General features: G+C 41.8%; 1 non-coding gene across 1 annotated transcript; it reads right to left on the bottom strand.

Moving 5' to 3' along the window:
- Nucleotides 1–452: 452 nt before the first annotated feature.
- LOC130953779 (small nucleolar RNA R71) lies at nucleotides 453–556 on the bottom strand. Its single transcript, XR_009075940.1, has one exon. It is a non-coding gene; the product is annotated as a small nucleolar RNA R71 (small nucleolar RNA).
- Between the last annotated feature and the right edge of the window lie 9637 nt (nucleotides 557–10193).

Here is a 10193-nt window from a genome sequence, read left to right as displayed (position 1 = left end):
ATTTTGAGGAAGCTCTAGATCTCAACATGGATAGAGAAGTTCACAACCATGAGAGAGCTGATGGAAACAATGCCATTCCCGAGAGGAGGGTTCTTGGTTCATACATAAACCCAACCTCTGGGAATTGTGGTAGCAGCATTCAGAAACCACCCATTCAGGCCAACAATTTTGAACTCAAACCACAGCTAATATCACTGGTGGAGAATCATTGTTCATTTGGTGGGAGTGCTAATGAAGATCCAAACCAACATCTCACAAAATTCCTGAGAATTTGCGACACTGTGAAGTCCAATGGAGTCCAGGAAGATGCCTATAAACTGCTCTTGTTCCCATTTTCACTTAGGGACAAGGCAGCTAAGTGGCTGGAATCATTCCCAAGGGGGAGCCTAACAACCTGGGATGAGGTGGAAAGCAAGTTTCTGGCACGTTTCTACCCCCCACAAAAGGTCAAGAGGCTTCGATCTGAGGTTCAGACTTTTAGACAACAAGATGGTGAAACTCTCTACGAGGCATGGGAGAGGTTCAAGGATTTGACAAGGAAATGCCCACCAGACATGTTCCATGACTGGGTGCAATTGCATATTTTCTATGATGGACTTTCTTATGAATCAAGGAAGGCTGTAGACCATTCATCAGGAGGTTCATTGAACAGGAAAAAGACTGTGGAAGAAGCCATTGAAGTGATTGAGACAGTGGCTGAGAATGAGTACTACTATGCTTCAGAGAGACACAACACTAAGGGAGTCATGGAGCTGAACCATGTTGATACAATTCTAGTCCAAAACAAGGTGTTTGCCAAGTAACTAGCAGAGCTCACCAGGAAATTAGAAACAAATCAAGTGGCTGCAATACACGCACAAGATCAAGAGGAAGTAAGCACTGAAGGAGGTGATTGGGAAGAGGCCAACTATGTGGGAAATCAACAAAGGCAACCATATGATCCACATTCCAACACTTACAACCCAGGCTGGAAAAACCACCCAAACTTTGGGTGGGGAAATGGTGCACGAAATTGTGATCAATACTTTTCACAGCTCAAATAATCCCTAGTAATGAATCCAAAAACTTGGTGCTCAATACCATGGCATAAACACAACTTTGCACAACTAACCAGCAAGTGCACTGGGTCGTCCAAGTAATAAACCTTACGCGAGTAAGGGTCGATCCCACGGAGATTGTTGGTATGAAGCAAGCTATGGTCACCTTGTAAATCTCAGTCAGGCAGACTCAAATGGGTATAGTGATAAACGAATAAAGCATAAAGATAAAGATAGAGATACTTATGTATATCATTGGTGAGAGCTTCAGATAAGCGTATAAAGATGCCTTCCCTTCCGTCTCTCTGCTTTCCTACTGTCTTCATCCAATCCTTCTTACTCCTTTCCATGGCAAGCTCATGTAGGGTTTCACCGTTGTCAGTGGCTACCTCCCATCCTCTCAGTGAAAATGTTCCCATGCTCTATCACAGCATATGGCTAATCAGCTGTCGGTTCTCGGTCAGGCCGGAATAAAATCCATTGATCCTTTTGCGTCTGTCACTAACGCCCCGCCTGCTAGGAGTTTGAAGCACGTCACAGTCATTCAATCATTGAATCCTACACAGAATACCACAGACAAGGTTAGACCTTCCGGATTCTCTTGAATGCCGCCATCAGTTCTCGCCTATACCACGAAGACTCTGATCTCATGGAATGGCTGGCTCATTTGTCAGGCGAGCACTCGGTTGTCAGGCGATCAACCATGCATCGTGTATCAGGAATCCAAGAGATAAACACTAGAGCCTTGATGCTTGTAGAACAAGAGTGGTTGTCAGTCACCTTGTTCATGAGTGAGAATGATGATGAGTGTCACGGATCATCACATTCATCAAGTTGAAGAACAAGTGATATCTTGGACAAAGAACAAGCGGAATTGAATAGAAGAACAATAGTAATTGCATTAATACTCGAGGTACAGCAGAGCTCCACACCTTAATCTATGGTGTGTAGAAACTCCACCGTTGAAAATACATAAGAACAAGGTCTAGGCATGGCCGAATGGCCAGCCTCCCCAAAATGAGTTCAATCATAAAAACATGATCAAAAGCTCTCTAATACAATAGTAAAAGGTCCTACTTATAGAAAACTAGTAGCCTAAGGTGTACATAGATGAGTAAATGACATAAAAATCCACTTCCGGGCCCACTTGGTGTGTGCTTGGGCTGAGCAAATGAAGCATTTTCGTGTAGAGACTCCTCTTGGAGTTAAACGCCAGCTTTGGTGCCAGTTTGGGCGTTTAACTCCCATTTAGGTGCCAGTTCCGGCGTTTAACGCTGGAATTTCTATAGGTGACTTTGAATGCCGGTTTGGGCCATCAAATCTTGGGCAAAGTATGGACTATCATATATTGCTAGAAAGCCCAGGATGTCTACTTTCCAACGCCGTTGAGAGCGCGCCAATTGGGCTTCTGTAGCTCCTGAAAATCCACTTCGAGTGCAGGGAGGTCAGAATCCAACAGCATCTGCAGTCCTTTTGAGTCTCTGAATCAGATTTTTGCTCAGATCCCTCAATTTCAGCCAGAAAATACCTGAAATCACAGAAAAATACACAAACTCATAGTAAAGTCCAGAAAAGTGAATTTTAACTAAAAACTAATAAAAATATAATAAAACTAACTAAAAGATACTAAAAACATACTAAAAACAATGCCAAAAAGCGTATAAATTATCCGCTCATCACAACACCAAACTTAAATTGTTGCTTGTCCCCAAGCAACTGAAGATCAAATAAGATAAAAAGAAGAGAATATGCAATGAACTCTAAAAACATCTATGAAGATCAGTATTAATTAGATGAGCGGGGCTTTTAGCTTTTTGCCTCTGAATAGTTTTGGCATCTCACTTTATCCCTTGGAATTCAGAATGATTGGCTTCTTTAGGAACTCAGAATCCAGATAGTGTTATTGATTCTCCTAGTTAAGTATGATGTTTCTTGAACACAGCTACTTTATGAGTCTTGGCCGTGGCCCAAAGCACTCTGTCTTCCAGTATTACCACCGGATACATACATGCCACAGACACATAATTGGGTGAACCTTTTCAGATTGTGACTCAGCTTTGCTAGAGTCCCCAATTAGAGGTGTCCAGGGTTCTTAAGCACACTCTTATTGCCTTGGATCACAACTTTATTTCTTTCTTTCTTTCTTTTCTTTTTCCCCTTTTTTTTCGTTTTTTTTTCGCTTGCTTTCTCTTTTTTTTTTTTGTATTCACTGCTTTTTCTTGCTTCAAGAATCATTTTTTATGATTTTTTAGATCCTCAGTAACATGTCTCCTTTTTCATCATTCTTTCAAGAGCCAACATTCATGAATCACAAATTCAAAAGACATATGCACTGTTCAAGCATACATTCATAGAACAAAAGTGTTGCCACCACATCAAAATAATTAAACTGTTATAAAATTCAAAATTCATGCAATTCTTTTCTTTTTCAATTAAGAACATTTGTTTATTCAAGAGAGGTGATGGATTCATAGGACATTCATAACTTTAAGGCATAGACACTAAGACACTAATGATCATAAGACACAAACATAGATAAACATAAAGCATAATTTTCGAAAAACAAGGAAATCAAGAACAAGGAGATTAAAGAACGGGTCCACCTTAGTGATGGCGGCTTGTTCTTCCTCTGGAAGGTCTTATGGAGTGCTTGAGCTCCTCAATGTCTCTTCCTTGTCTTTTTTGCTCCTCTCTCATGATCCTTTGATCTTCTCTAATTTCATGGAGGATGATGGAGTGTTCTTGATGCTCCACCCTTAGTTGTCCCATGTTGGAACTCAATTCTCCTAGGGAGGTGTTTAGTTGCTCCCAATAGTCTTGTGGAGGAAAGTGCATCCCTTGAGGTATCTCAGGGATCTCATGATGAGTAGGGTCTCTTGTGTGCTCCATCCTTTTCTTGGTGATGGGCTTGTCCTCATCAATAAGTGCGTCTCCCTCTATGTCAACTCCCACTGAATAACAGAGGTGACAAATAAGGTGAGGAAAGGCTAGCCTTGCCAAGGTGGAAGACTTGTCCGCCACTTTATAGAGTTCTTGGGATATGACCTCATGAACTTCCACTTCTTCTCCAATCATGATGCTATGAATCATGATGGCCCGGTCTAGAGTAACTTCGGACCGGTTGCTAGTGGGAATGATTGAGCGTTGGATAAACTCCAACCATCCTCTAGCCACGGGCTTGAGGTCATGCCTTCTCAATTGAACCGGCTTCCCTCTTGAATCTCTCTTCCATTGTGCGCCCTCTTCACATATGACTGTGAGGACTTGGTCCAACCTTTGATTAAAGTTGACCCTTCTAGTGTAAGGATGTTCATCTCCTTGCATCATAGGCAAGTTGAATGCTAACCTTACATTTTCCGGACTAAAATCTAAGTATTTCCCCCGAACCATAGTAAGATAATTCTTTGGATCCGGGTTCACACTTTGGTCATGGTTCTTGGTGATCCATGCATTGGCATAGAACTCTTGAACCATCAAGATTCCGACTTGTTGAATGGGGTTGGTGAGAACTTCCCAATCTCTTCTTCGGATCTCAAGGCGGATCTCCGGATATTCACCCTTTTTGAGTGAAAAGGGGACCTCGGGGATCACCTTCTTCAAGGCCACAACTTCATAGAAGTGGTCTTGATGCACCCTTGAGATGAATCTATCCATTTCCCATGACTCGGAGGTGGAAGCTTTTGCCTTCCCTTTCCTCTTTCTAGAGGTTTCTCCGGCCTTGGATGCCATAAATGGTTATGGAAAAACGAAAAAGCAGCACTTTTACCACACCAAACTTAAAAGGTTTGCTCGTCCTCGAGCAAAAGAAGAAAGAAGAGAGTAGAAGAAGAAGAAATGAGGAGAAAAGGGAGTGGCTTTGTGTTCGGCCAAGGAGGGGGAGAAGTGGTGTTTAGGTTGTGTGAAAATGAAGGGACGAAGAAGGGTATTTATAGGAGAGAGGGGGTGATATGGTTCGGCCATTATGGGTGGGTTTGGGAGGGAAAGTGGTTTGAATTTGAAGGGTGAGGTTGGTGGGGTTTTATGAAGGATGGATGTGAGTGGTGAAGAGAAAGATGGGATTTGATAGGGGAAGGGTTTTTGGGGAAGAGGTATTGAGGTGATTGGTGAATGGGTGAAGAAAAGAGAGAGTGGTGGGGTTGGTGGGGATCCTGTGGGGTCCACAGATCCTGTGGTGTCAAGGAAAAGTCATCCCTGCACCAAATGGCATTCAAAATCACGTTTTGAGCCATTTCTGGCGTTAAACGCCGGGCTGGTGCCCATTCCTGGCGTTTAACGCCAGGTTCTTGCCCTTTTCTGGCGTTTAACGCCAGTCTGGTGCCCCTTTCTGGCGTTAAACGCCCAGAATGGTGCCAGACTGGGCGTTAAACGCCCAACTGCTAGCCTCACTGGCGTTTAAACGCCAGTGAGTTCTTCCTCCAGGGTGTGCTGTTTTTCTTCCTGTTTTTCATTCTATTTTTGCTTTTTCAATTGATTTTGTGACTTCTTATGATCATCAACCTACAAAAAACATAAAATAACAAAAGAGAAATAGATAAAATATAACATTGGGTTGCCTCCCAATAAGCGCTTCTTTAATGTCAGTAGCTTGACAGAGGGCTCTCATGGAGCCTCACAGGTACTCAGAGCAATGTTGGAACCTCCCAACACCAAACTTAGAGTTTGAATGTGGGGGTTCAACACCAAACTTAGAGTTTGGTTGTGGCCTCCCAACACCAAACTTAGAGTTTGACTGTGGGGGCTCTGTTTGTCTCTGATTTGAGAGAAGCTCTTCATGCTTCCTCTCCATGATGACAGAGGGATATCCTTGAGCCTTAAACACATAGGATTTTTCATTCACTTGAATGGTCAGTTCACCTCCATCAACATCAATCACAGCCTTTGCTGTGGCTAGGAAGGGTCTGCCAAGGATGATGGATTCATCCATGCACTTCCCAGTCTCTAGGACTACGAAATCAGTAGGGATGTAATGGTCTTCAACTTTTACCAAAATATTCTCTACAAGTCCATGAGGTTGTTTTCTTAAGTTGTCTGCCATCTCTAGTGAGATTCTTGCAGCTTGTACCTCAAAGATCCCTAGCTTCTCCATTACTGAGAGAGGCATGAGGTTCACACTTGACCCTAAGTCACACAGGGCCTTCTTGAAGGTCATGGTGCCTATGGTACAAGGTATGGAAAACTTCCCAGTATCTTGTCTCTTTTGAGATAATTTCTGCCTAGACAAGTCATCCAGTTCTTTGGTGAGCAAAGGAGGTTCATCCTCCCAAGTCTCATTTCCAAATAACTTGTCATTTAGCTTCATGATTGCTCCAAGGTATTTAGCAACTTGCTCTTCAGTGACATACTCATCCTCTTCAGAGGAGGAATACTCATCAGAGCTCATGAAAGGCAGAAGTAAGTCCAATGGAATCTCTATGGTCTCATTTTGAGCCTCAGATTCCCATAGTTCCTCATTGGGGAACGCATTGGAGGTCAGTGCACGCCCATTGAGGCCTTCCTATGTGGCGTCCACTTCCTCTCTTCCCTCTCTAGATTCGGCCATGGTTATGGCTTTGCACTCTCCTTTTGGATTTTCTTCTGTATTGCTTAGAAGAGTACTTGGAGGGAGTTCAGTAATTTTCTTACTCAGCTGTCCCACTTGTGCCTCCAAATTCCTAATGGAGGACCTTGTTTCAGTCATGAAACTTTGAGTGGTTTTGATTAGATCAGAGACCATGGTTGCTAAGTCAGAGGGGTTCTACTTAGAGTTCTCTGTCTGTTGCTGAGAAGATGATGGAAAAGGCTTGCCATTGCTAAACCTGTTTCTTCCACCATTATTGTTATTGAAACCTTGTTGAGGTCTCTCTTGATTCTTCCATGAGAAATTTGGGTGATTTCTCCATGAAGAATTATAGGTGTTTCCATAGGGTTCTCCTAGGTAATTCACCTCTTCCATTGAAGGGTTCTCAGGATCATAGGCTTCTTCCTTAGATGAAGCATCCTTAGTACTGCTTGGTGCATTCTGCATTCCAGACAGACTTTGAGAAATCAAATTGACTTGTTGAGTCAATATCTTGTTCTGAGCCAGTATGGCATTCAGAGCATCAATCTCAAGAACTCCTTTCTTCTGACTTGTCCCATTGTTCACAGGATTTCTTTCAGAAGTGTACATGAATTGGTTATTTGCAACCATTTCAATGAGCTCTTGAGCCTCTGTAGGCGTCTTCTTCAGATGAAGAGATCCTCCAGCAGAGCTATCCAAAGACATCTTGGATAGTTCAGAGAGACCATCATAGAAAATACCTATGATGCTCCATTCAGAAAGCATGTCTGAAGGACATTTTCTGATTAGTTGTTTGTATCTTTCCCAAGCTTCATAGAGGGACTCACCATCCTTCTGTCTGAAGGTTTGGACTTCCACTCTAAGCTTACTCCACTTTTGAGGTGGAAAGAACTTTGCCAAGAAGGCATTGACTAGCTTTTCCCAAGAGTCCAGGCTTTCTTTAGGTTGTGAGTCCAACCATATTCTAGCTCTGTCTCTTACAGCAAAAGGGAATAGCATCAGTCTGTAGACCTCAGGGTCAACCCCATTAGTCTTGACTGTGTCACAGATTTGCAAGAACTCAGCTAAAAACTGATGAGGATCTTCCATTGGAAGTCCATGGAACTTGCAATTCTGTTGCATTAGAGAAACTAATTGAGGCTTAAGCTCAAAGTTGTTTGCTCCAATGGCAGGGATAGAGATGCTTCTCCCATAGAAGTCGGGAGTAGGTGCAGTAAAGTCACCCAGCACCTTCCTTGCATTGTTGGCATTGTTGTTGTTTTCGGCTGCCATGTCTTCTTCTTCTTTGAAGAATTCGGTTAGGTCCTCTACAGAGAGTTGTGCCTTAGCTTCTCTTAGCTTTCCCTTCAAGGTTCTTTCAGGTTCAGGGTCAGCTTCAACAAGAATGCCTTTATCTTTGTTCCTGCTCATGTGAAAGAGAAGAGAACAAGAAAATGTGGAATCCTCTATGTCACAGTATAGAGATTCCTTGAGGTGTCAGAGGAAAAGAAAAATAGAAGAAAGAAGAAGGAGAAGAATTCGAACTTTTAATTAGATGGAGTTCGAATTGTGCATTAAGAAGGAGTGATACTCCATAAATAGAAGGATGTGAGAAGAGGGGAAGGATATTTTCGAAAATTAAGTGAAAAAGTTTGAAAACATTTTGAAAAACACTACTTGATTTTCGAAAATAAGAGTGGGAAAGAAATCAAGTGATTTTTGAAAAAGATTTTGAAATTAGAAATTAAAAAGATTTGATTGAAAACTAATTTGAAAAAGATGTGATTGAGAAGATATGATTTGAAAAACATTTTAAAAAAAAGATTTAATTTGAAAACAATTTTGAAAGATATGATTTTAAAAATTAATGACTTGCCTAACAAGAAAAGATATGATTCAAACATTAAACCTTTCTCAACAGAAAAGGCAACAAACTTGAGATGTTCAATCAAATCATTAATTGTTAGTAAGTATCTTTGAAAAAGGAAAGAAATTAATTTTGAAAACATTTGATTGAAAATATATGATTTGAAAAAGATTTGATTTTGAAAAACTTTGAAAACATGAAAAAAAATTGATTTGAAAAACAAAATCTTCCCCCTTGTGCCATCCTGGCGTTAAACACCCAGAATGGTATCCATTCTGGCGTTTAACGCCCAAAATGCTACCTTCTTGGGCGTTAAACGCCCAACCAGGTACCCTGGCTGGCGTTTAAACGCCAGTCTGTCCTTCTTCACTGGGCGTTTTGAACGCCCAGCTTTTCTGTGTAATTCCTCTGCTGCATGTTCTGAATCTTCAGTTCCCTGTACTATTGACTTGAAAATAGAACCAAGATCAAATAAACAAGGCATGCAGAACACCAAACTTAAAATTAAACACTAGACTCAAACAAGAAACATAAAAATTTTTGTGGTTTTTATGGTTTTTATAAATTTTTTGTGCTTTTTTCAAAAATTATGTGAAAATAGAAAATAAAGGTTTCAGAATTCTCAGTTTGGATTCCAGGAATCATTGCAATGCTAGTCTAAGACTCCGGTCCAGGAATTAGACATGGCTTCACAGCCAGCCAAGCTTTCAAAGAAAGCTTCGGTCCAAAACACTAGACATGGCCAATGGCCAGCCAAGCCTTAGCAGATCATTGCTCCAATAGCAAGATTGATAGAGATCATCAAGCTATTGTGATGATTAGTTGAAACCTCGGTCCAATGAAATTAGACATGGCTTCTCAGCCAGCCAGATTTCAACAGATCATCTTGAAACACTAGAATTCATTCTTAAGAACTCTGAAGAAAAACACCTAATCTAAGCAACAAGATGAACCGTCAGTTGTCCATACACAAAAACAATCCCCGGCAACGGCGCCAAAAACTTGGTGCACGAAATTATGATCAATACTTTTCACAGCTCAAATAATCCCTAGTAATGAATCCAAAAACTTGGTGCTCAATACCATGGCATAAACACAACTTCGCACAACTAACCAGCAAGTGCACTGGGTCGTCCAAGTAATAAACCTTACGCGAGTAAGGGTCGATCCCACGGAGATTGTTGGTATGAAGCAAGCTATGGTCACCTTGTAAATCTCAGTCAGGCAGACTCAAATGGGTATAGTGATAAACGAATAAAGCATAAAGATAAAGATAGAGATACTTATGTATATCATTGGTGAGAGCTTCAGATAAGCGTATGAAGATGCCTTCCCTTCCGTCTCTCTGCTTTCCTACTGTCTTCATCCAATCCTTCTTACTCCTTTCCATGGCAAGCTCATGTAGGGTTTCACCGCTGTCAGTGGCTACCTCCCATCCTCTCAGTGAAAATGTTCCCATGCTCTGTCACAGCATATGGCTAATCAGCTGTCGGTTCTCGGTCAGGCCGGAATAAAATCCATTGATCCTTTTGCATCTGTCACTAACGCCCCGCCTGCTAGGAGTTTGAAGCACGTCACAGTCATTCAATCATTGAATCCTACTCAGAATACCACAGACAAGGTTAGACCTTCCGGATTCTCTTGAATGCCGCCATCACTTCTCGCCTATACCACGAAGACTCTGATCTCACGGAATGGCTGGCTCGTATGTCAGGCGAGCACTCGGTTGTCAGGCGATCAACCATGCATCGTGTATCAGGAATCCAAGAGA

Source organism: Arachis stenosperma, chromosome 9, assembly GCF_014773155.1.
Source record: "Arachis stenosperma cultivar V10309 chromosome 9, arast.V10309.gnm1.PFL2, whole genome shotgun sequence".
Classification (NCBI taxonomy): Eukaryota; Viridiplantae; Streptophyta; class Magnoliopsida; order Fabales; family Fabaceae; genus Arachis; species Arachis stenosperma.
The sequence above is the reverse complement of the archived record's forward strand: the minus strand, read 5'-3'. Positions and strand labels throughout refer to the sequence as shown.